This window comes from Bufo gargarizans, chromosome 7, assembly GCF_014858855.1.
Source record: "Bufo gargarizans isolate SCDJY-AF-19 chromosome 7, ASM1485885v1, whole genome shotgun sequence".
Lineage (NCBI taxonomy): Eukaryota > Metazoa > Chordata > Amphibia > Anura > Bufonidae > Bufo > Bufo gargarizans.
In genome coordinates this window covers 23,005,959-23,028,027 of record NC_058086.1, presented here as the reverse complement: position 1 = coordinate 23,028,027, position 22,069 = coordinate 23,005,959, and the positions used below count along the sequence as shown (strand labels likewise).

The window sequence follows — 22,069 nt, the reverse complement described above, 5'->3', positions numbered from 1 at the left end:
GGTTCAGAAATCTGACCATCCATTAGAAGAAGGGGCGATCCGTAGGGCCCTGTGCATTCAGGCTGCATCTGCAACGCACATCAGGGTCTCCAACTTATGCCACTATACACCGTGATATACATTACCCTTAGGCTCCCATGTTCACATAGGCAACTTATGTAGTGTAATTTACTGTACTATACTACGCAACAACATAAAAATTATATACAGCATCTATCTAATCAATACCAGCCCAACGGAGACTAGTACTCTTGTTAGGTCAACGGGTGCCTAGACACGTTTCAGGTCTACACCAGGAGCCTCCCCAGCACATACATCAGACGAAGATGGCAAACACTGCATAAATTCTCCCTTATACCCGATACTTTGAAGCGCATCAGTGGTAATCCTCTATTACAGAACACAGGAAAGCTTTCCAAGGTTGATCGACCTCATGTCGTGCTGACCTGGTCATCCGTAGGACCTGCAGCCACTCTGCTCAACCAACAACTCTTACCAAGCAGTCCACCGCACCTACAGTCCACCAGAAGCCAACCTATACCCTCAGGCCGGAATCACACATTTTGGGCAGTTTTCAGAGCCAGACACAGGAGTGAATACTAGAAAGAAGTAGCATCAGGCTATCCTTTATGTTTTCCTCTTTTTTTTTTTCGGGATCAACTCCTGTGTTTGGCAAAAACAACGGCAGAAAGGTTTTTTGGAGGAGCTCTGAAAGGATCTATTTATATAGAAAATAGGACGTACACTACAAATGCCAAGACTTAAGATCACTGTACACACTGGTAAGCGATGGCTAGGGTATTTATATTGGGGTGAGGGCACGCTTGGCATATACACCAGAAAGAGGTCCTGGTATATGTGCTACAGTCACTCACACAATGGTGGCCAAAGAAATGGCCCCGGTCTCCACCGAATATACCCTTTTGATTTTGCGGTATGGAATAGCATAGTAGACTACGCTATACCATAAAACAACATAGTAAATTCTTATTTTACTATGCCAGTCCATGGGCAGCCTATCCATGCCTATACAGTGCGGTACATTATAGCCTTCTGTTGGAGGTATACATATGGAGAATTTCTCAACATGTACATAAAAACATACCTTTAAAATGTGATGTGAACAGCGCCGTATACGTCTCTAAGTCAATAAGATTAATCTCAGGTTCTAAATCAGACAATACAATAGAGAGAAGAAGAGAAAAAAGCAGAGTCTGTAATAAAAGTGCATTGTCTAAGCCGCCTCCATGATGATGAGGGGGAAGACTGACAGCAGACAATAGAGGGGAAGTGGTGACCTATGGCAAGGTCAAGTAATAATACCAGTGTGAACAGACACCACAGCAGCTGACCACATCAATCCTAGGATCACCTTGTGGAGGACCCGGCACCCCCAGCAGTGCAGCGCTAGCCATTAGTTCAGTTGCATTGTTGGGCTGTACCTATATACATAAGATATGTCATTGAGGCCTCATGCACACGACCATTGTTTGGGTCCGCATCCGAGCTGCCGTTTTTGCGGCTCGGATGCGGACCCATTCACTTTAATGTGGCAGCAAAAGATGCGGACAGTACTCCGTGTGCTGTCCACATCCGTTGCTCCGTTCCGCGGCCCTGCAAAAAAAATATAACATGTCCTATTCTTGTCCGCAAAACCGACAAGAAAAGGCAGTTATATCAATGGCCGCCCGTTCCGTAAATTGCGGAAAGCACACGGGCGGCTTCCGCGGTTTGCGGAACGCAAAAAACGGCACGGTCGTGTGCATGTAGCCTAATAAAGTAACTCCCGGATAACCCCTTTACACAATTGTCCCATTCCAACAATTCACCCCCCTACACACAGGATAGGGGATAATGTCTGATGAGCATGAGTCTGACTACTGGGGCCCCCCGCCAATCACTAGAACAGGGGCCTGTGTTCCCGCTGTTTCAATAGAGCAGCAGACATGATCCATTTAACTCTACAGGACTGTCAGAGATCGGGTAGAAGTGCTGGGCTATCTCCAGTAGTCCCATGGAGCTGAATGGAGTGGTCAGATACTCCTCTCCAATAAGGCATCCCTATCCTATGGATAGGTGTTAAATCTAAAATATCTCCCTAATGCCGAGGCCCCTTCTATGGATTATACTTACCGCTCCCCAGCACCCGTGTCGCTCCTGATTCTTGCATGGCCGCCACTGCATCAACCCCGTCGTGGGTGACACTAGGCAACCATGCGGGCGATCAGGAGCGACAAGGGTGCCGGGGAGCGGGGTAAGTATAATCTGTTTAAGGGGCCCTTGCATTGCAGGAGGAGGGGGGGGGGGGAATGTTTTAGACTTTGGATAAGCTCTTTAAGTTGTTGTGATGGGACAACCCCTTTGAACCTTCCATTTACTCCATTTACTAAGAGCTTGTTGACATTGGCACTAAATATTCCTATTGTTCTGCCATATTCTAGGAGTAGAACGGCCACCATGACCGAAGCTCTGGTCCATTGCATAATGGAAACAAACAGCACCCAATAGATCCCATTGAGTATAATGGGATCGGTGGGGTTTTCGTCAGGGAGCCCAACATGTTGCACCATCGTGTCCTGCTTTTCTAACGGGACCTGTGATGGAGGCTTCACAGCAGATGCAGCTCAAACCAAGTGCCTCAACTGCAAGAAGTTCATCCCGTACGTATCTCAACTATTTTGACGAAGAAAATAGATCTTTTCTTTCTACACAAATGTCTACGGTTGGGTTCACATATGCACTTCGGTTGGACAGACTGACGGAATTCAGTGTATCCAGCATACATGCCGGCATTTGGCCAGGCACAACATGCTACACGCAACATTTTATGTCCGGCCGAAAGCTGGCATGTATGCCAGCAAGGGACCGGATCCGATTATACAGAAAGGGGATCTGGCAGTGCACGGCGATATCCCGCTATGCCGAGCAGTCTGTTCCTCTGCCAGGCCAATAACAGGCACCGACTGACTAATCAATCGCACAGTCCAAAACTAAGTGAATGATGGACGAACGATCTTAATAAATGGCAATGTTAAAGGGGTTGTATTACAGTGTATTATGTAGAGAAAGTGGCCGGGACCCTTATAGCACATAAGCTGGTGCTTTTTTCCCCCCTATAGTGTGCAAGCACGGCCACCGCTGTTGGATTGCAGGGTGGTCTGTAACCATGGAAACAAGCAGTGTATAATGTGATAGAAAAATGAATCCAGACAGCAAAGGAAGCAATATGGACAATCAATACATTAGTGAGTGCTTTGTATTAACATTCTGTACATGATAAATGCCACTTCCTGAAGCGAGAGGACCCCTTTAAGTGCCGAAGGAAAGATGTGAACACCCAACAGGTTTGCATTTTGCTCATTTGCCAGGTGACCAGCAACGTTTTTACAAGGGTCAAACACTGAAAACGAGCAGTCGTACCCGATAGAGGCACTTGAAAAATGGATAAAGGCAGAGTTTTGGAAAGATGGCGCCATATTAAAAACAGTAAAAACTGGTATTTGGGAAAGGTTCTCCTGCCTTCAAACAATGGGACCTGAATCCATTTTTGGCTATAAGCCCTTAGGCCTCATTCACATATCCGCGGTGACGTTCGTGACAAGTTGGTCAGTGCTTCATCCATGAAGGATCCGTGTTTGGTCCATGTGCCCTCCACGTGCACTGCTAGGCTGAAAACTAGCTTCCAGATCATCATCTACCAATGGTCTGTGACAATCACTGACAGAACATGGATACCACCCGTGGTGTGCGAGTGGTTTACACAGACCCATAGACTTGAAAAGGTGTTTGGTCCACGTTTGTAATGATGGTCCGCGTTCCGGTCCGCGTTTGTAACTAAAGTCAATAGTTCTGCAATGCGACGGCGACAAGACGTTCGCAAAAAATTCCATCCAAGTCAACACCACTGACTATTATTACAAAAATAAATACATTTGTGCAACTCTTTTGCGATACATGTTGCTGGGCCCTTAGCTGTAAGAAACACGTTCTGAAGACTGACAGTTCAAGACAAAACACACGGTATGGAGGGGTTTCACGCAAGAACGCAGATAAAGGGAACCGGGGAAGAAGAATAGAGATATAAAGATGCCACCTTGTTGCACAGCAGTAAAAACCCTTCAACTAACATTTATACAAAATGTCAACCGTTCACTGTACGTCCTATAACATCTCTGACGCACAGAGGGCGAGCGCGCAGTGTTTACTTGGGACAACATCCAAAGCACGTGTTCTGTGGAAAGTAGAAGAGCTTGAATCAGCTGCTGCTCCAGAGGAATGGAAACCTGCACATCTGGCGGGTGGTGTCCTGCCATGAAGTCTACGCTTGTGTTCACTCCGACATATGGAAGGACACAGATTTCGGCTTTCTAGACCGCTGCCTGTAATCTTGGCAGAAATCGAATAGCAATCAGTATCCAAGCAAAAGAAAAAAAGAAGCTATTTAGAAGGCAAACAAACTGCAGCTTCATAAAATTAAAAAAATTAAAATAAATTAATAAAAAAATCCATAATCATCTTACCATTTTAGCAGGCCACGATTAGTGTATGAAAATCAGACATCATATAGTAGATGACAATCTCTTTCTAGAACCGGCCCTGTACCTCTCAGATCCAGAGCTACCACATTCATTGCTTCATATCCTACTTGATTCTCTTCAGAAGGGCAGCTTAGGGTGCATGTCCTTACTCATGGGGCATGCTCTCTCTGCAACAGCTTCTAACAGTAGGTCCTTCAGCGGCCACCAGCCGGAACTGAGCGTGTGCGACCACCTCAAGGAGGTTGACAGTGGAGAAGAAAAAAAAAAAATGGCAGGCGGCACTATACAGACAGATTTTATTGAAGAATTCAGTGGCTTTACTAAATTTCTAATTATATGTAATCAGAATTCAAAATCAGGTGGCGCTTTGAGGGGATGTCCCCAAAAATTATTCTACATTTTTCTAATTCACTTTTTTCCCCTGTGTACTCTAAGGGCTCATGCACACAATAGTATTTTGCGTTCAGTATACTGGCCGTTTTTTTTAAGTTCAGTATGCGGTACATATACTGAATCATTCATTTCAATGGTTCAGCAAAAAAAAAAAAAAAAAAAAAAAAGTATCTCCGTGTGCATTCCGTTTCAGTATTTCCGTACCGTGAAAAGATAGAACAAGTCCTATTCTTGTCCGCAAATCACTGTGTTTGGCTCCATTCAAGTCAATGGGTCCGCAAAAAAAAAAAACTGAACACATACTGAAATGCATCCGTATGTCTTCCGTATCCGTTCCGTCTTTGCTGAACCATCTATTGAAAATGTTATGCCCAGCCCAATTTTTTCTATGTAATTACTGTATACTGTACATGGCATACAGAAAAACAGAACGGAAAAATGGAAAGGAAACAAAAAACGGACCGCAAAACACTGAAAAAGCCATACAAGTCCACTCAAGTCCTGGCAAATTCCTATGCCAATCTCGCAGTTGATCAGCAGTGATTGAACATCAAAACTACAAGTATTAGGCTACATGCACACGACCGTTGTGTGTGTTTTGCGGTCCGCAAATCACAGATCCGGAAAACACGGATGGCGTCTGTGCGCGTTCAATAATTTGCAGAACGGCACAGACAGCCTTTAATATAACTGCCTATTCTTGTCCGCAAAGCGCAGACAATAATTGAACATATATATTTTTTTTTTGCAGGGCCACGGAACGGAGCAACGGATGCGGACAGCACACCGAGTGCTGCCACATCTTTTTCAGACCCATTGAAGTGAAAGGGTCCGCATCCGAGCCGCCAAAACTGCGGCTTGGATGCGGACCCAAACAACAGCCGTGTGCATGAGGCCTTACATGCAGATTTTCCATGGATTTCACCCCTAGGAAGGAGTGAAATCCACACCATGCTCATATTTCCATGTGGAAAACATCTGCTACATGTTAATGAGGTTTTCCAAATCTACATATATCTGAATGCATGTGCAGAACTGCAGGAAACCCCAGTGTGAACATACTCTAAGAGCTCATGCACACGGCCGTTGAAGTTTTTGCTGTCCGCAAACTGCCGATCCCACCTGTTTGTGTCCCCCATTTAGCAAAATGGATTCTCCTGCCCTCTATAGGACATGTTCTATTTTTTTTTTTTACAGGGCCGCAGAACAGACAGACATACAGGTGAATGTGTCCGCATCAGTCCTGCCAAAAATGCAGATTGGATGTGAAACAAAGAATACGTTAATTCAAATCATTTGTAAAAACACATCCAAGCCACTGAAAAGTTGCAAGTGATAAATGCTAATGGCAGCCAGTAGGGTTATCACACAGGCCGGGTAGGGTTACGAGCATACCAATCTTAATGGGTTTCTGTCAGGATAATTGGAATTTTTGGCAGCGAGAACAGAGCAGTCTGCAGCACTTCGCCTGTAGTCAGAAACACCAGAACCCTAAGGCCAGACACACACAAGTTCAATGCAAGAAACTCGCAGCGTAACAGTGTGAGGTCCCGTTCTGACCTCCCCCCCTCTAACAGGATCACACCGCATTAGGGCTCATTAACATAAGCAGTCTGCAATGCGCGGGCATCAGCAGTGTGAATCCAGTATTGCTGCGCAGGCGCATTGACTTAAATGGGTCTGTGATCCGCAATAGGCGACAAATGATAGGAAATGTCCCATCTTTTGTGGTGTGGGGGCACAGACAAAAAAAGACTACAGAAGCGCTTCAATCCATGCCTCCTCTCCGCATCTTTTGGATTGCGGACCCATTCAAATCAAAGTCGTTTGCACAATATGCAAAGACAGCCTACGATCGTGTGAATGGGCCCTTATACTGATTTATAATGCTGTGTGCCCCTGTGAGACCTGGAGTCTATTGTATTACACTGACAGCATAATGTCAGTGTAATTCAGTATATTCCAGGACTTTCACGGTCACACAGCATTATAAGGCCTCATGCACACGACCGTTGTGTGCATCCGTGGCCGTTGTGCCGTTTTCCGGTTTTTTTCGCGGACCCATTGACTTTCAATGGGTCCGTGGAAAAATCGGAAAATGCACCGTTTGGCAGCCGCATCCGTGATCCGTTTTTCCTGGCCGTGAAAAAAATATGACCTGTCCTATTTTTTTCACGGCCAACGGTTCACGGACCCATTCAAGTCAATGGGTCCGTGAAAAATCACGGATGCACACAAGATTGGCATCCGTGTCCGTGATCCGTGTCCGTGATCCGTGTCCGTTTTTTCCTATCATTTCAATGGCAAACTTGACTTAGATTTTTTTTTCATTTTTCATGTCCGTGGATCCTCCAAAAAACAAGGAAGACCCACGGACGAAAAAACGGTCACGGATCACGGACCTACGGACCCCGTTTTTGCGGACCTTAAAAAAAAACGGTCGTGTGCATGAGGCCTAAATCAGTATAAGGCCTCATGCACACGACTGTTGTGTGCATCCGTGGCCGTTGTGCCGTTTTCAGTTTTCTTTCAATGGGTCCGTGGATAAATCGGAAAATGCACCGTTTGGCAGCCGCATCCGTGATCCTTGTTTCCTGGCCGTGAAAAATAATATGACCTGTCCTATTTTTTTTAACGGTCAACGGTTCACGGACCCATTCAAGTCAATGGGTCAGTGAAAAATCACGGATGCACACAAGATTGTCATCCGTGTCCGTGATCCGTGTCCGTTTTTTCCTATCATTTCAATGGCAAACTTGACTTAGATTTTTTTTTTTCATGTCCGTGGATCCTCCAAAAATCAAGGAAGACCCACGGACAAAAAAAACGGTCACGGATCACGGACCCCATTTTTGCGGACCGTGAAAAAATACTGTCGTGTGCATGAGGCCTAATGCTGTGCAATCCAGTCAGGGGAGGGGAGGTCAGGACGGGACCTCACACGCCGAGAGTTTCTTGCATTGAACTCGCTCGTGTTTGTCCGTCCTTATGCTCCAATTATAGAACTTAAGCTGGCATTACTCGGTTATAAACAGGAGCAGCAATGCCGATGTGCAGAGCCACTCACGTGGTTATACATTATAGTCCACAGCATGTCTGGATGACCCATACGACCTGTACAGAACATGAAGGGTCGTCGCTGACTGTAGGAAGAATAAGAGGGTCATTCTATTCAAATTTTGCAACGGCCAATCGGATACTGGTCTGAAACCAGTGCCATCATGGAGGCATTACTAACAACACACATGGCATTATCCAAAAGCACTATGATTATTTCTATCAGCTTTTGACGCCCTTTTCACAAATTACCTACAATATTACTTCATTGACAGATCCGATTAAGCAATGAAAGGATTGGAGGAAACAGAAATCACTTCGTGACCTGCTAAACTGAAAAAACACATTGGATGAGCTACCTATAAAGGAATGATAATGGCCAAATACCAGGAACCTGAACAGCTCAGAACTGATAAAGTTCCCAGGCTGCTATGTACGCAGGGAGACCGCTAAAGCGCGCACCGTACGTGTCGTGTGAAGACAGCGGGGTCATTGGGGAGCAGCAGACCATTCTTATACTATCTCCGTGCGCGTGTCACAACTCTACAGCTCTTCACAGCCCGCTGATTGCCTTCTACCAAACAAAAACTTAAAGGGGTTCTCCGGGTCTTTCATAAAATCCTGGCACCATCTATTTCTATGTTACTTAAGGTCCCTTTATCCGCCAGATCAGGGATGCTCAGCCTGCGGCCCTCCAGCTGTTGTAAAACTACAACTCCCACCATGCCTTTCTGTAGGCTGTCCGGGAATGATGGGAGTTGTAGTTTTGCAACAGCTGGAGGGCCGCAGGTTGAGCATGCCTGCACCAGATAATCACCAACTACAGTTCATAGGAACCACACTAGCAATTATCCGCCGGTGTAATAGTGCCGCCAAATACCCGACAAATGAACAAAATGCTCATTCGTTGGGTAACTGAAAATCGTTGTTCGTCGTCTAAACAGCCTCTGCTGCCGGCAAACCACGAGTCTGTACGGGGATGAGCAATAACAGTAGCCACCACTCATCCTCATACTGTGGAGGAGATCGCTGCATGTAAATACAGCGGTCTCCTTCACTAACGAGCAAGAGATTCCTTGGAAGGAAGCTCGCCTGCTAAACTGGCCAGCGTAGAGGGACCTTTACCAGTCTGCTGCGCCACCAATGCCACTGTCTCTGCTGCGCTCAGACTGACTGCAGGATCTTCCACTCGGGCCCGAGCGGGATGTGTTCCCAAGTCTACCCCCTCAGCTGCATACACTGTACATGACCAGGAAGACTCAGGAACGCCTCCGGTCGGGACTTGAGCGAAAGAGCCGGCAGCCAGTGTGACAACAGCGGAGACATCGGTGTGACGGAAGCATATTGACCAAACTCTTTCCTACACAGGACGGATGATGAGGATTAAATCAAAAGGACCGGAGAACCCCCTTAAAGGGGTTTTCCAAGATATTTTTACTGATCTGTGGGAGTCTGACACCCGGGACCCCCGTCGATCAACTGTTTGACAAGGCACTGGAGCTTGCAGCGGCACTGCAGCCTTCTCTCTGCTCACCAAAGACAGTGGCCTACCTTGTACAGCGGCTGTGCTTGGCATCACAGCTCAGCCGCCTTCACTTTAATGGGGCCGAGCTGTGGCTAGGCCTTGGTGCACCTAGGTTAATGAACGTGACGTCACATGGCCTCAGGAAAGCTGTAAGTAGGCAGCGGTGCTACTGCCAGCATCTTCTCAAACAGCTGATCGGTGGGTTCCCGGGTGTTGGACCCCCACTGATCAGACACATCTGAATATGAACCCAAATGGTGCACACAATAAAGGATCTATTAACACTAGACTGAAGTTGATGAAAATGGCAGCGTTCAACCGGAACGAACACGTCATTATACGTTAAATTTCACCTATTTTTTAAACCAAGTCAGCCATGTTTGAAATTCTTGGCCAATGTTTGTATGAAAGACCTTTCGTCCACAAAATGATCTTTCTTTTGGCCCATTCATACGTCCGTGACGTGTTTTGCGGTCTGCAAATTGCGGATCCGCAAAACACGGATGCCGCCCATGTGCATTCTGCAATTTGCGGAGCGGACGGCCCATTACAGAGATGCCTTTTCTTGTCCACAATCGTGGACTAGAATAGGACATGCTCTATATTTTTTTGCAAGGCCGCGGAACGAAACAACGGATGCAGACAACACATGGTGTGCTGTCCACATCTTTTGTGGCCCCAATAAAAAAAATGAAAATTGCGTAACGAATGCGGATTCATTCATGCGGTTGTGTGACTGAGCCCTTTGGAAAAAACCCTCCCAGATAGTTTGTCCTTGGCCAAAGTCATTGAACAGTCAAAATGACTAACGGACAAAATGGAGTAAACCTGCATGGCTGCGTCCACGAAACGATCGATCACCAAATCATTTGTTCAACAGTTGACCAAATATCCACCCACTTCTATCTAAGAAGTATGGCTGCCTTAAAAGGGTTTTCAAGTTCCCTTATACAATGTCCATCATGCGTCTTATCCTACTGGAGATCATCGCTGGCATGGCTATTATGGGAAGTCCCAGAGCGATAGGGCGAGGGCACATGCGTAGCTTGCTCTTAATTATTTTCTATGGGACTTCCTAAAATAGCCGAGTCTGGCCTCAGTTATTTTCAGAAGACCATAGAAGATCATCGAGAAGACGCTGCAGCATGTTCTACGGCTTCTTGCAGACTTTTAGGTTTCTTTTGACAGAATCTGCAATGGAGGCTCCTAATGGAGATGGGAATACCACCCTAGGCCTCTTGCACACGAACAATACGGATTAGGTCCGAATGCGGTCAGGAAAACTTGCACCATTTCGCAAGCAAGTTCGGTCAGTTTTGTCTGCGATTTTGTTCAGTGGTTCCGGGGTTTTTTCACGCAGATGAAATGCGCATTGAAGTGTTTTTCACACGCGTGATAAAGTGATTTAAAAAAAAAAAAGTAAGGTGTACAAACCTCTCTTAGCAACCATCAGTGCAAAACGCAACGCATCCGCACGTGCTTTGCGGACGCAAAGCGTTTTTCACACAGCCCCATTCACTTCTATAGGGCCAGGGCTGCGTGAAAAACGCATAATATAGAACATGCTGCGATTTTCACGCTACGCACAAGTAACGCGTGAAAACAAACGCTCATGTACACAGACCCATTGAAATGAATGGGTCCGGATTCAGTGCGGGGCGCAATGCGTTCGCATCACGCATTGCGCCCGCGCAGGAAAACTCGCTCGTGTGAAAGGGACCCTATACATTCCTGGAGAGGCCCACTGTAATTGGGGTATATCAGAACTATTCATCCCTTTAATAGCTAAACCAGGTAAAAAGGAAGGGATTACAAGGAGGTTTTACAGTGACATTGAACCTATTCAGTCTGGAAACCTCTCACATTCCTGTCTGGTGTACAACCACATGAGATACAGCGCAAGGTGGCTACATGTTCAGGCACAGATCAATGTCTGGGAAATACATATGAAGAAATACATCTACATACACACGCCAGACAAAACACCAATTGTATAGAATAACGTAAGCAGCAGGCAGCGTGTTCGCCATGAGCCGAGTCCTTCCCAATTTTCAGATAGCATTTTTAAATCGGGGGAGGTTTGGGTAGCGAGACCCCCAATCAATGAAACCAAGAGACAAAAGTGCTTCAAAACCGTTCTATTGATCTGTACACGACAGGGATGTTGAGCAAATGTGATCAAAGCCGTAGAGGGGCGTCACTCAGCGGAAACGCTTCAGCCCTCGTGTTGGCAATGGACACAATGCAAGGTAATTACAGCCTCGTTCCATTCAAGTGAACAGGACGGAGCAGTCATTACCCTGCACTGCCATGTAGATGGTGTGCAGGTAAACTAGGAAGGGACCACAGCTTCAAAGAGCTGATCGGTGTGGTGCCGAGCACTGGACTCCACCAATCTGATATATGTAATATGGAACGCATATAAGGTGATGGGACTGAACTGCAATACCAGACACAGCCTATGTACAGAGGTGGCACTTCAAATCTTCCCTAAGGCCTCTTTTACACGACCGTGTCCCCCCCCCCCCGCTTGCAGCCTTTTTTTTTTAGCTCCGTATACGGAATGATTCATTTCAATGGTTCCGCAAAAAAAAAAAAAAAAATGAATGTACTCCTTATGCATTCCGTTTCCATATTTCCATTCCGTTGAAAGATAGAACATGTCTTATTATTGCCCGCAAATCACGTTCCGTGGCTCCATTCAAGTCAAAGACACACGGAACACATACAGAATGTATGTCTTCCGTAACTGTTCCGATTTTGCAGAACCATCCATTGAAAATGTTATGCCCAGCCCAATTTTTTCTATGTAATTACTGTATATGCCATACAGAAAAACGGAACAGAAACACAAAGGATCCATGAAAAACGGACTTCAAAATACTGAAAAAGCCAGTCAGTCATGTGAAAGAGGCCTAGGCCATTTTTCATGCGTCTGTGTCCATGACAACATGAGTGACAAGATGGTGGTTCATCAGTGAAAGATCCGTGTTTGGTCTGTGCGTCATCCGTATTTCACGTGCACCGCTAGGCTGAAAGCTATTTTCTAGCACATCTCCTACCAATGCCATCCATGTGGTCTCAGTGGGTTTTTCCCTGACCCATGGATTTCAAAAGGACGCGTTTGGGCCGGATGACGGACCAAAGCAGTGTGCGTCTCCGTGGTTCTTCCAGTGACCCACTGATGTGTGAACACATTAAAATCAATGGGTAGGTGTGCTGCCCGCCTGTGATTCACTAACGTGTGAAAGAGAGCCTAATCCTGGAAACCCCTTTAATGCGAGTAGATAATTCTGGTCATTTCGGGATAATCGCACCACATAGTATAACGTATAGCATCCACTTTCCTTACATTGAAGGGCACAATAAGGCCAAGGAAGTGCAAAAGAAACAGGACGTCGTGTCAAGGAGCAGGGAGGAAATGTATACTAATAGGAGGATCTCCTATAGGAAAGAACATCTTGTGCCATACGTAAATAGCTACAATTTCTTAAAGCAGGAAAACAAAAAACACTACAACTGGCAAAGAAATGGTGCCTCCACGTGCGGCAGATTTTGGCGCAGAAAATTTCTGTAACCGATTATCCTTTCCATTCATCTGAATGGGGCTTGCAGAAATGCAGCTGCTTGCCGCCAAAATAACCCTTACTCAGTCTGTGCCACAAAACCACATGCATTTTATTTTTTTCTATAACACATGCATTTTTAGTGCAGTTATTTCCCCCAAAACAAACGGGTGGTCCGCATTCAATCTGCATTGGATGTGGACCCATTCACTTCAAAGGGGCTGCAAAAGATAAAGACAGCACACCCATGCGCTGTGTGCATCCCTATATCCGTTCTATTTTTTGGCGGGGCCGCAGAACTTGTCCTATTCTTGCCCATTTTGCAGACAAGAATCATTTTATTTTATTTTTATTTTATTTTTTACAATGGGTCCCGCGATAACTGCGGGACGCACATGGACCGCATCCGTATTTTACAGAACCACAAGATGGATACGGTCGCGTGCAGGGGACCTTAGATCTAAAAAAAAGCTGTGCACCTGTGGTGGCAAGATACGATCGAGACTGGATTCAAGCCACTATATGACCAAAGGAATTTCACTCACTGCAAGCAGAGATCTTGAAGTTCCTATTAGAACGTTTCAGGTGTTGGCTTAGTTTCCATAAAACGGAAGCCAGCTTTAAAATGAAATTAGAGGACACGGCTAAGGAAGTGTCTAATGGTGCATGCGTCACCACCTAAACTCCCCTCCATGAGTCCTCCCAACCATTCCACAATAAAGAGGGCATACGTTGCTAAACAAAACACTTCCCGTTTCAAAGGAGTCATAGGGGCGGTGCCAGTGTCAGCCGTCACGGGCACCTCAAATGCAGAGTTATTACAAAACCTCTGAGTGCTAAAATTAGATCTGAAAATTATTCTTCGTGAAGCACATCTTGAAGAGGTCTCACGCCCGGCGTCTTCTCTCCTTGCCGTCATCTCTTACGACATGACCCACACGTCTCTAAAGGGAAATTATTGCAAACAATGGTAACCAAGAGAGACCGCATGCAAAGCAGCTCTGTACATAGAGATGCCCGGGGCAGAGCCCTGCATAAAGCTTTACTGAAAAGACAGACATCAGTCTGCGAGACAGCCGAGTGACATACCCACATGAAGCCGGTAAAGATGTCACACGCCGGCAGACAGATGTGTAAGCCACCTACACAATCTCTTGCAGGTTTCTAAGGAATAAGCTCTGAAGTGACAGTAAATAGAGAGGGACGTTCTAGACAGACATGATATAGGCGCCCGCTGACGGCTCTCCCGCTGGCACGCTCACACCGCTTGTAGACGTCACAAAGCGAGAGAAGCGGCTGCTTTACACCTCAGTCACTACTTATCTCCAGGACAAACAATACCATCTGAAAACATCCAACTTCTAAAGTTCTGCTTCTCCCCCCCCCCCCCCCCAACAGCACAATTTGGGCGACGTTCTTCCAGATAGCATAGATATTACATGGTGAGCTGTATGGTTTGGCGGTTACGGATACGGGCGCGTTATTCCTTATGTTTGAATGAGTCTGTTCAAACATCTAAAGCAGGGATCAGCCACCTCCGGCACTCCAGCTGTTGTGAAACTACGACTCCCAGTGGGATCCATTCACTTCTATGGGAGTTCTTAGAACAGGCACACAAGGTTTCACTACAGCTGGAGCGCCAGAGGTTGCTGATCCCCGATCTAAACCGGCAATCTATAGCTTGTATCCACTACAGATGCACAACAGGGTGTTCACACAACCGTATTTTCGGTCCGCGTCAGATATATAAAAAAAAATAAAAAAAACGCGGGTCGGATGCAGACTCGCTCATTTCAAATGGGGCCACAAAAGATGCAGATGGCACACCGTGTGTTTTCTGCATCCATATGGGCGTGCTGCAGTCCCGCAAAAAAGTGAACACCAAAAAATTATAATAGAGAAATACCTATTCTTGTCCATTTTGCAGATAAGAACAGGCATTTGTTACATGTAGCGGGAAAATGCTGGATGCCCACGGCCGGTACCCATGTTTTCAGGATCCACGATTTGCTGACCGCTAACCGGATACAGTCATGTGAACGCACCCTAAGCTGAAGCGCCCGGAGGCCCAATGCAGAATCTATAATAGTCCCACCCTATTCCTCCCAACTAGCATTTGTCATTTCTAGTACTGGTCTACTCATTTAGGCCAGACGCCAGCGCCCCCGCTAATTATAGCGCTGAGACCACTGGTTCTATAGGTTCTCTTACCTGGTTCCAAGCTCAGCTGTAGGGATGACCTGGTCTTGGCATAAATGAGTAACGACCGTATCACTTGTGCGGGGTCTACAGGTTTGTTCCAATAGAAGGGCTTTTTGACCCATTATGATAACCTGTCTCCTCTCATGGAATCCCCTTCGAATAGTCAAACTATAAGGCATGCTGTCAAGAGTGGGTCTACCACCCCGATGGACTTGGCAGTACCGTATATTACATGGTCACCCAGACATCTGAATGGGCACTGTACGTGGATGCTCGTATAGTCTGTCACGTTACAGCAGCCAGATCTGCAAGCGATGGGTAAGGGGCCAATGGAAGCAGACAAGTGCGGTCTCTGTCACTTCCATGGACTATGAATGGGGAGGCAGAGCACAGATACTACCCTACTACCCTTTTCCATTCAAACTCTTACCCCTTCTGTTGTGCTGTAAGGTACAGGCTCCCAACCCCCATTCTAGTGATCGGTGGGGGTTCCTGCTATCAGACATGCATCGCCTATCCAGGGCAATTGAAGAAAAAACCCTTTAAACATGTCTAGAGTTAGGGGGGCGTCCTAAAGCTGGGATAAAAATCTATTACAAGGACATGGGGGCCCTGTCCCAGGATAGGAAGTCATCGCCCATAGATGGTCCCTCGGTTTCTGCTTCTCCCAAAACTGAAGAACTTGAAGACAAAAAAAAAACACCTCAGCAGGGGGCATTTATGTTACAGTATGTTGAAAGCAGCGGACTGAAGGTAAAACCTAGGAAGTTCTGAAGCCGGGGAGGAGGAGGGAAAGACGTATGTACATAATATCCAGGAAGCACCCGGACCGGCCAGAAAAGCAGGCAGCTTGGCAAAGAGGAACGAATATTTGCCCGAGACCAAAATGAAGCTCAACCGAACGCAAGGGTTACCGAGCAGCGATCAATAACTGTGGCACCGCTCGCCCTGCGCAGGCGGCCGCCCATCTGACTGCACGAGATCCCGAGCCGCTCTATGAAATCACTGCACTGTGGAAAAGCAGAAAGGAGTCCGACCCACTCTTCTCCACCAGAAGATCCAACATGTTTATACACAGGGTTAGATCTTGGCACAAAATTGCTGCGCTTGAAAAATAACATTTGGACGCGGCAGATTCTTGGGAGTTGTGTAACTTTCACTGAATAAAAATACAACATGAACAGAGAAGGGGGGGGGGGGGGGCACGTTCTGTGCAGAGTAAACCAAACAATAACGTAATAATAGCTAAATATTACAACAAATAATCATAAAGACTATAAATATGAAATAACAGAATAATATCAATATTTATCTTATACTTTTTAGGATACTTTCACACTAGTGTTAATTTTTTACCGATTTTGATGACATCTGTCATAGGGGTTCAATACCGGGAAAAAAAAAAAAAAACGCTTCCGTTCTGTCCCCATTCATTGTCAATGGGGACAAAACGGAACGGAACAGAACGGAATGCTTCAAAATGCATTCCGTTCTCATACCGGAGATGCTGCGGTTTGCTTTCCGTCCTGGGATGCGAAGAAAGACGGATCCGTCATGACCCACAATGCAGTCAATGGGGACGAATCCATTTTCTCTGACACAATAGAAAACGGATCCGTCTTGGCTATGTTACAGATAATACAAACAGATCCGTTCATAACCGATGCATGCGGTTTTATTAACGGAAGCGTTTTTGCTGAACCCTGCCGGATCCAGTAAAAACGCTAGTGTGAAAATAGCCTTATTGTTTAATTTTTTTATTATTATGTTTATAATGGTTTGTATTATTAATAATAAATAAAACAATCATGCACAAAAAAAAAAAGTAATTATACATTTTTGTGTCTTGTTTTTTTTTTTTTTTTATGACCACCATGACAACTCCCTCAGGAGATCACCCAGCTTTCCCGGGTCTCAGATAGGCAAATCTAGGTAATTATGCACGCACCTATATTGCTACATAACTAGGCAGCAAAAAATAAATAAAAACACAGGATACAATTTTTACTTCAGTCTGGAATCCAGTCACACACGAGGGCTGGGATATCTATGTCCTATGTGCGATTATAGACAGGGAGGACAGCTCAAGGGACAAGACCTCTTCGCACATTGTGTTATTTATGATAATGTGTCAGGAAAGCAGAACAAATCTGACTGTAAAATAAACAGGGTCACCGGCAGACACCCCATGTCTTCTGCCCTGACAGCATCTTCATACCATCTCACCAGCCACAGATCCTGCAGCATCTTTATAGCAAGTGACATAGTATCTCAGTCTGACCTGAGCACCCCAAAATAACAGGGTACAGTGTGCCACCCATCGCCACCATCCATTCCCCAGCACCCAACACTGAGCTCTTTATAATACAACATACAGCTCCTTACCCTGCAAATACTCCACTCAGTAGTAAATGTTCCCCAACATACTGCACCCTACAACCCATGTCACTGAGACCACAGCCATAAACTATGCCGATACTATGCAACCTGCGCTCTACCAGACCAATATCCACCGCCAAAATGTATTGCCCTATATAACCCAACACTACACTGCTACAACCACGATGCCCATCCCCACAACGCTCCCCCCAGCACTCTACAACCACACTGCCCCTCCTGCACCCCTAAAAACCACAGCGCCTTCTAATACTTCCCCTACAACCACACACTGACCCCCCCCAGCACCCCCATAACACACTGCCCCCCTATAACCACACAATGATTCCCCCCCCAGGCCACCCAAAAAAACACACACTGACCCCCCCCCCGCATAACCACACACTGACCCCCCCCCCGCATAACCACACACTGACCCCCCCCCCCCCCGCATAACCACACACTGACCCCCCCCCCGCATAACCACACACTGACCCCCCCCCCGCATAACCACACACTGACCCCCCCCCCGCATAACCACACACTGACCCCCCCCCGCATAACCACACACTGACCCCCCCCCGCATAACCACACACTGACCCCCCCCCGCATAACCACACACTGACCCCCCCCCCCCCCCCGCATAACCACACACTGACCCCCCCCCCCCCCCGCATAACCACACACTGCCCCCCCCGCATAACCACACACTGCCCCCCCCCCGCATAACCACACACTGACCCCCCCCCGCATAACCACACACTGACCCCCCAGCACCCCCATAACTACACTGCCCCCTTTAACCCTACACTACCCCCCCAGCACCCCAATAACTACACTGCCCCCTTTAACCCTACACTACCTCCCCAGCACACCCATAACTACACTGCCCCCTTTAACCCTACACTACCTCCCCAGCACCCCCATAACTACACTGCCCCCTATAACCCTACACTACCTCCCCAGCACCCCCATAACTACACTGCCCCCTATAACCCTACACTACCCCCCAGCACCCCCATAACCACCCACTGAACCGCCCCCCCCACACCCCCATAACACTTTCCCCAGCACCCTCATAACCACACACTACCCCCCCAGCACCCCCATAACTACACTGCCCCCTATAACCCTACACTACCCCCCAGCACCCCCATAACTACACTGCCCCCCATAACCACACACTGACCCCCCATAACACTACCCCCCAGCACCCCATACCACACTGCCCCCTATAACCCTACACTACCCCCCGGCACCCCCATAACTACACCCCCCATGATGCTCACAACACGCCTGAACTAAATACCAACAACTGAAACTGTTCTCCGGGACTTCTCTGAACTCACAGAGCAGCTCCAGCCACAAGAACTGCGAGGACTGCACTTCCAACAGCGCGGACAGCCGCGCACCCTCCCGCCGCCACTGACAGGTACCTGGGAAGTATCGGAGAGCGGTGCCCGGAACACTCAGCACATATCCTGCGCGGGACACAGCAGAAGATCGGGCAGCACAGCAGAGAACCCCCGCAGCCAGGCGCTCAGTCACTCCCGAGCCTCAGTCCCCGGCGCTCGTAGCCGCGCATAGCGGTAAGGATTGGAAGGGGGGGTGGCTTGGACGCTTCCATTAGTAAACATCACTAGAGAAAGGGGAAGTTCAAAACGCTTAACTCAGGAGTTGATCTGCCGCCCAGCCCCTCTTCACAGTACAGTCCCCCGTGTCTCGGCCTAATGGCTCCACCCGCCCTCGTCATCAGGTCCGCCCCTCTGCCAGCTAGCAGTTACGACTTGAAAGCCACTCCCCCGACTTGCTGATTGGCTGAGGTGGAAAGGTTGACAAGGCTTAGGTCTTGACAGTAATCCCGCCCACATTCTTTATTCCCTCCTCCCTGCGCCTAGCTCCGCCCAAATGGAGGAACAAGAAATGTTTTTGAACTGAAGTTTCCCTCCAGTGACAGGAGAAATCTGTGCAATGCGCTGGGTGGTGGAGGCGGGGGCAGCTGCACTGCACACAGTGATGAGCAGTTATAGGAGGCGCAGGCTGCACTATCACCTGTACGAGTCTTTGAAATGATCACTGTCTAATCATGGTATATTGCACTTATAAATGAAGCATGTAATACAGTGGTGGCGAACCTATGGCACGGGTGGCACTCAGAGCCCTCTCTGTGGGCACCCGCACCTTGGAAAAAGTCTAATGCAGTTATAGTAAACCTTTTAGAGGCCGAGTGTCCAAACTGCAACCCAAAACCCACTTATTTATCACAGTGTCAACACAGCAATTTACCCTGAATACTAATATAACATATCCTCCGTGTAATCTATCATTTATCTATAATAGCCTGCCTACATTCAGTGCGCTGTCTGTGCCATTCATAGCATTCCCTGCGCTGCCTGTGCCGTTCATAGCATGCCCTGCGCTGTCTGTGCCGTTCATAGCATGCCCTGCGCTGTCTGTGCCGTTCATAGCATTCCCTGCGCTGCCTGTGCCGTTCATAGCATGCCCTGCGCTGTCTGTGCCGTTCATAGCATGCCCTGCGCTGCCTGTGCCGTTCATAGCATGCCCTGCGCTGCCTGTGCCGTTCATAGCATGCCCTGCGCTGTCTGTGCCGTTCATAGCATTCCCTGCGCTGCCTGTGCCGTTCATAGCATGCCCTGCGCTGTCTGTGCCGTTCATAGCATGCCCTGCGCTGTCTGTGCCGTTCATAGCATGCCCTGCGCTGTCTGTGCCGTTCATAGCATGCCCTGCGCTGTCTGTGCCGTTCATAGCATGCCCTGCGCTGTCTGTGCCGTTCATAGCATGCCCTGCGCTGTCTGTGCCGTTCATAGCATGCCCTGCGCTGTCTGTGCCGTTCATAGCATGCCCTGCGCTGTCTGTGCCGTTCATAGCATGCCCTGCGCTGTCTGTGCCGTTCATAGCATGCCCTGCGCTGTCTGTGCCGTTCATAGCATGCCCTGCGCTGTCTGTGCCGTTCATAGCATGCCCTGCGCTGTCTGTGCCGTTCATAGCATGCCCTGCGCTGCCTGTGCCGTTCATAGCATGCCCTGCGCTGTCTGTGACGTTCATAGCATGCCCTGCGCTGTCTGTGACGTTCATAGCATGCCCTGCGCTGTCTGTGACGTTCATAGCATGCCCTGCGCTGTCTGTGCCGTTCATAGCATGCCCTGCGCTGTCTGTGCCGTTCATAGCATGCCCTGCGCTGTCTGTGCCGTTCATAGCATGCCCTGCTCTGTCTGTGCCGTTGATAGCATGCCCAGCGCTGTCTGTGCCGTTGATAGCATGCCCTGCGCTGTCTGTGCCATTCATAGCATGCCCTGCTCTGTCTGTGCCGTCATAGCATGCCCTGCATGGTCTGTGCCATTCATAGCATGCCCTGCGCTGTCTGTGCCGTTGATAGCATGCCCTGCGCTGTCTGTGCCATTCATAGCATGCCCTGCGCTGTCTGTGCCGTTCATAGCATGCCCTGCGCTGTCTGTGCCGTTCATAGCATGCCCTGCGCTGATGAATGGCAGGAAAAGTTTAAGGGTACTTTCACACTAGCGTCGCTGGATTCCGTCAATCTGTATGCAAACGGATACGGTTGTCATCCGGAAGAACAGATCCGGTATTTATCTTTTTCACATTTTTAAAGGTCTGCGCAGGCAGCAAAACTGGATCAGTTTTTCCGGAACACTAATGCATTTCAATGTAAAATAATGCCGGCAAGTGTTCCGGCATTTTGGACGGAGAAAATATCGCAGCTGCAGTATTTTCTCCATCCAAAAACCGTACAGTAACTGAACTGAAGACATCCTGATGCATCCTGACGGATTGCTCTCCATTCAGAATGCATTAGGATCAGTTTGTTTCCGGTATTGAGCCCCTAGGGCGGAACTCAATTCCAGAAAAGAAAAACGCTAGTGTGAAAGTACCCTTAGGCATATTGGTACACCATAGACTTTTTCCAGGGTGCGGGTGCCCACAGAGAGGGCTCTGAGTGCCGCCTCTGGCACCCGTGCCATAGGTTCACCACCGCTGAATGTAGGCAGGCTATTATAGCTAAATGATAGATTACACGGAAGATATGTTATATTTGTATTCAGGGTAAATTGCCGTGTTGGCACTTCGAGATAAATAAGTGGGTTTTGGGTTGCAGTTTGGGCACTCGGCCTCTAAAAGGTTCACCTATCACTGATGTAATATAAGGGCCTGTTTATACTTCTGAATCCGCAGGCGGAAAATTCTGCTGGTGGCTGCGTAGTGCCTGCCTCTTATTGTTTCCGATGGGAAGCTCCAAGTTGGGACACGACCCTTCTTGGCACAGTGTGCGGGCAATTGAGCCGTGAGTGGGTCCACGGCGACCAAATTGAACAACAGCATCAAAATCCACCGTGTGAACAGGACCTAAGGGTATTAGAAAAATCCTCTGTGG

General features: G+C 47.8%; 1 protein-coding gene across 4 annotated transcripts in view; it reads right to left on the bottom strand.

The window, feature by feature from the left end:
* RAF1 (Raf-1 proto-oncogene, serine/threonine kinase) overlaps nt 1–19,310 on the bottom strand; it is a 98,226-nt gene extending 78,916 nt beyond the window's left edge. Inside the window, exon 1 of one of the 4 annotated variants that reach the window (XM_044300657.1) lies at nt 19,095–19,310. The gene's annotated coding sequence lies outside the window, so the exon portion shown is untranslated. The remainder of the gene's footprint in view (nt 1–19,094) is intronic. The other 3 variants (XM_044300658.1, XM_044300659.1, XM_044300660.1) reach the window with 3 other exon arrangements.
* Between the last annotated feature and the right edge of the window lie 2,759 nt (nt 19,311–22,069).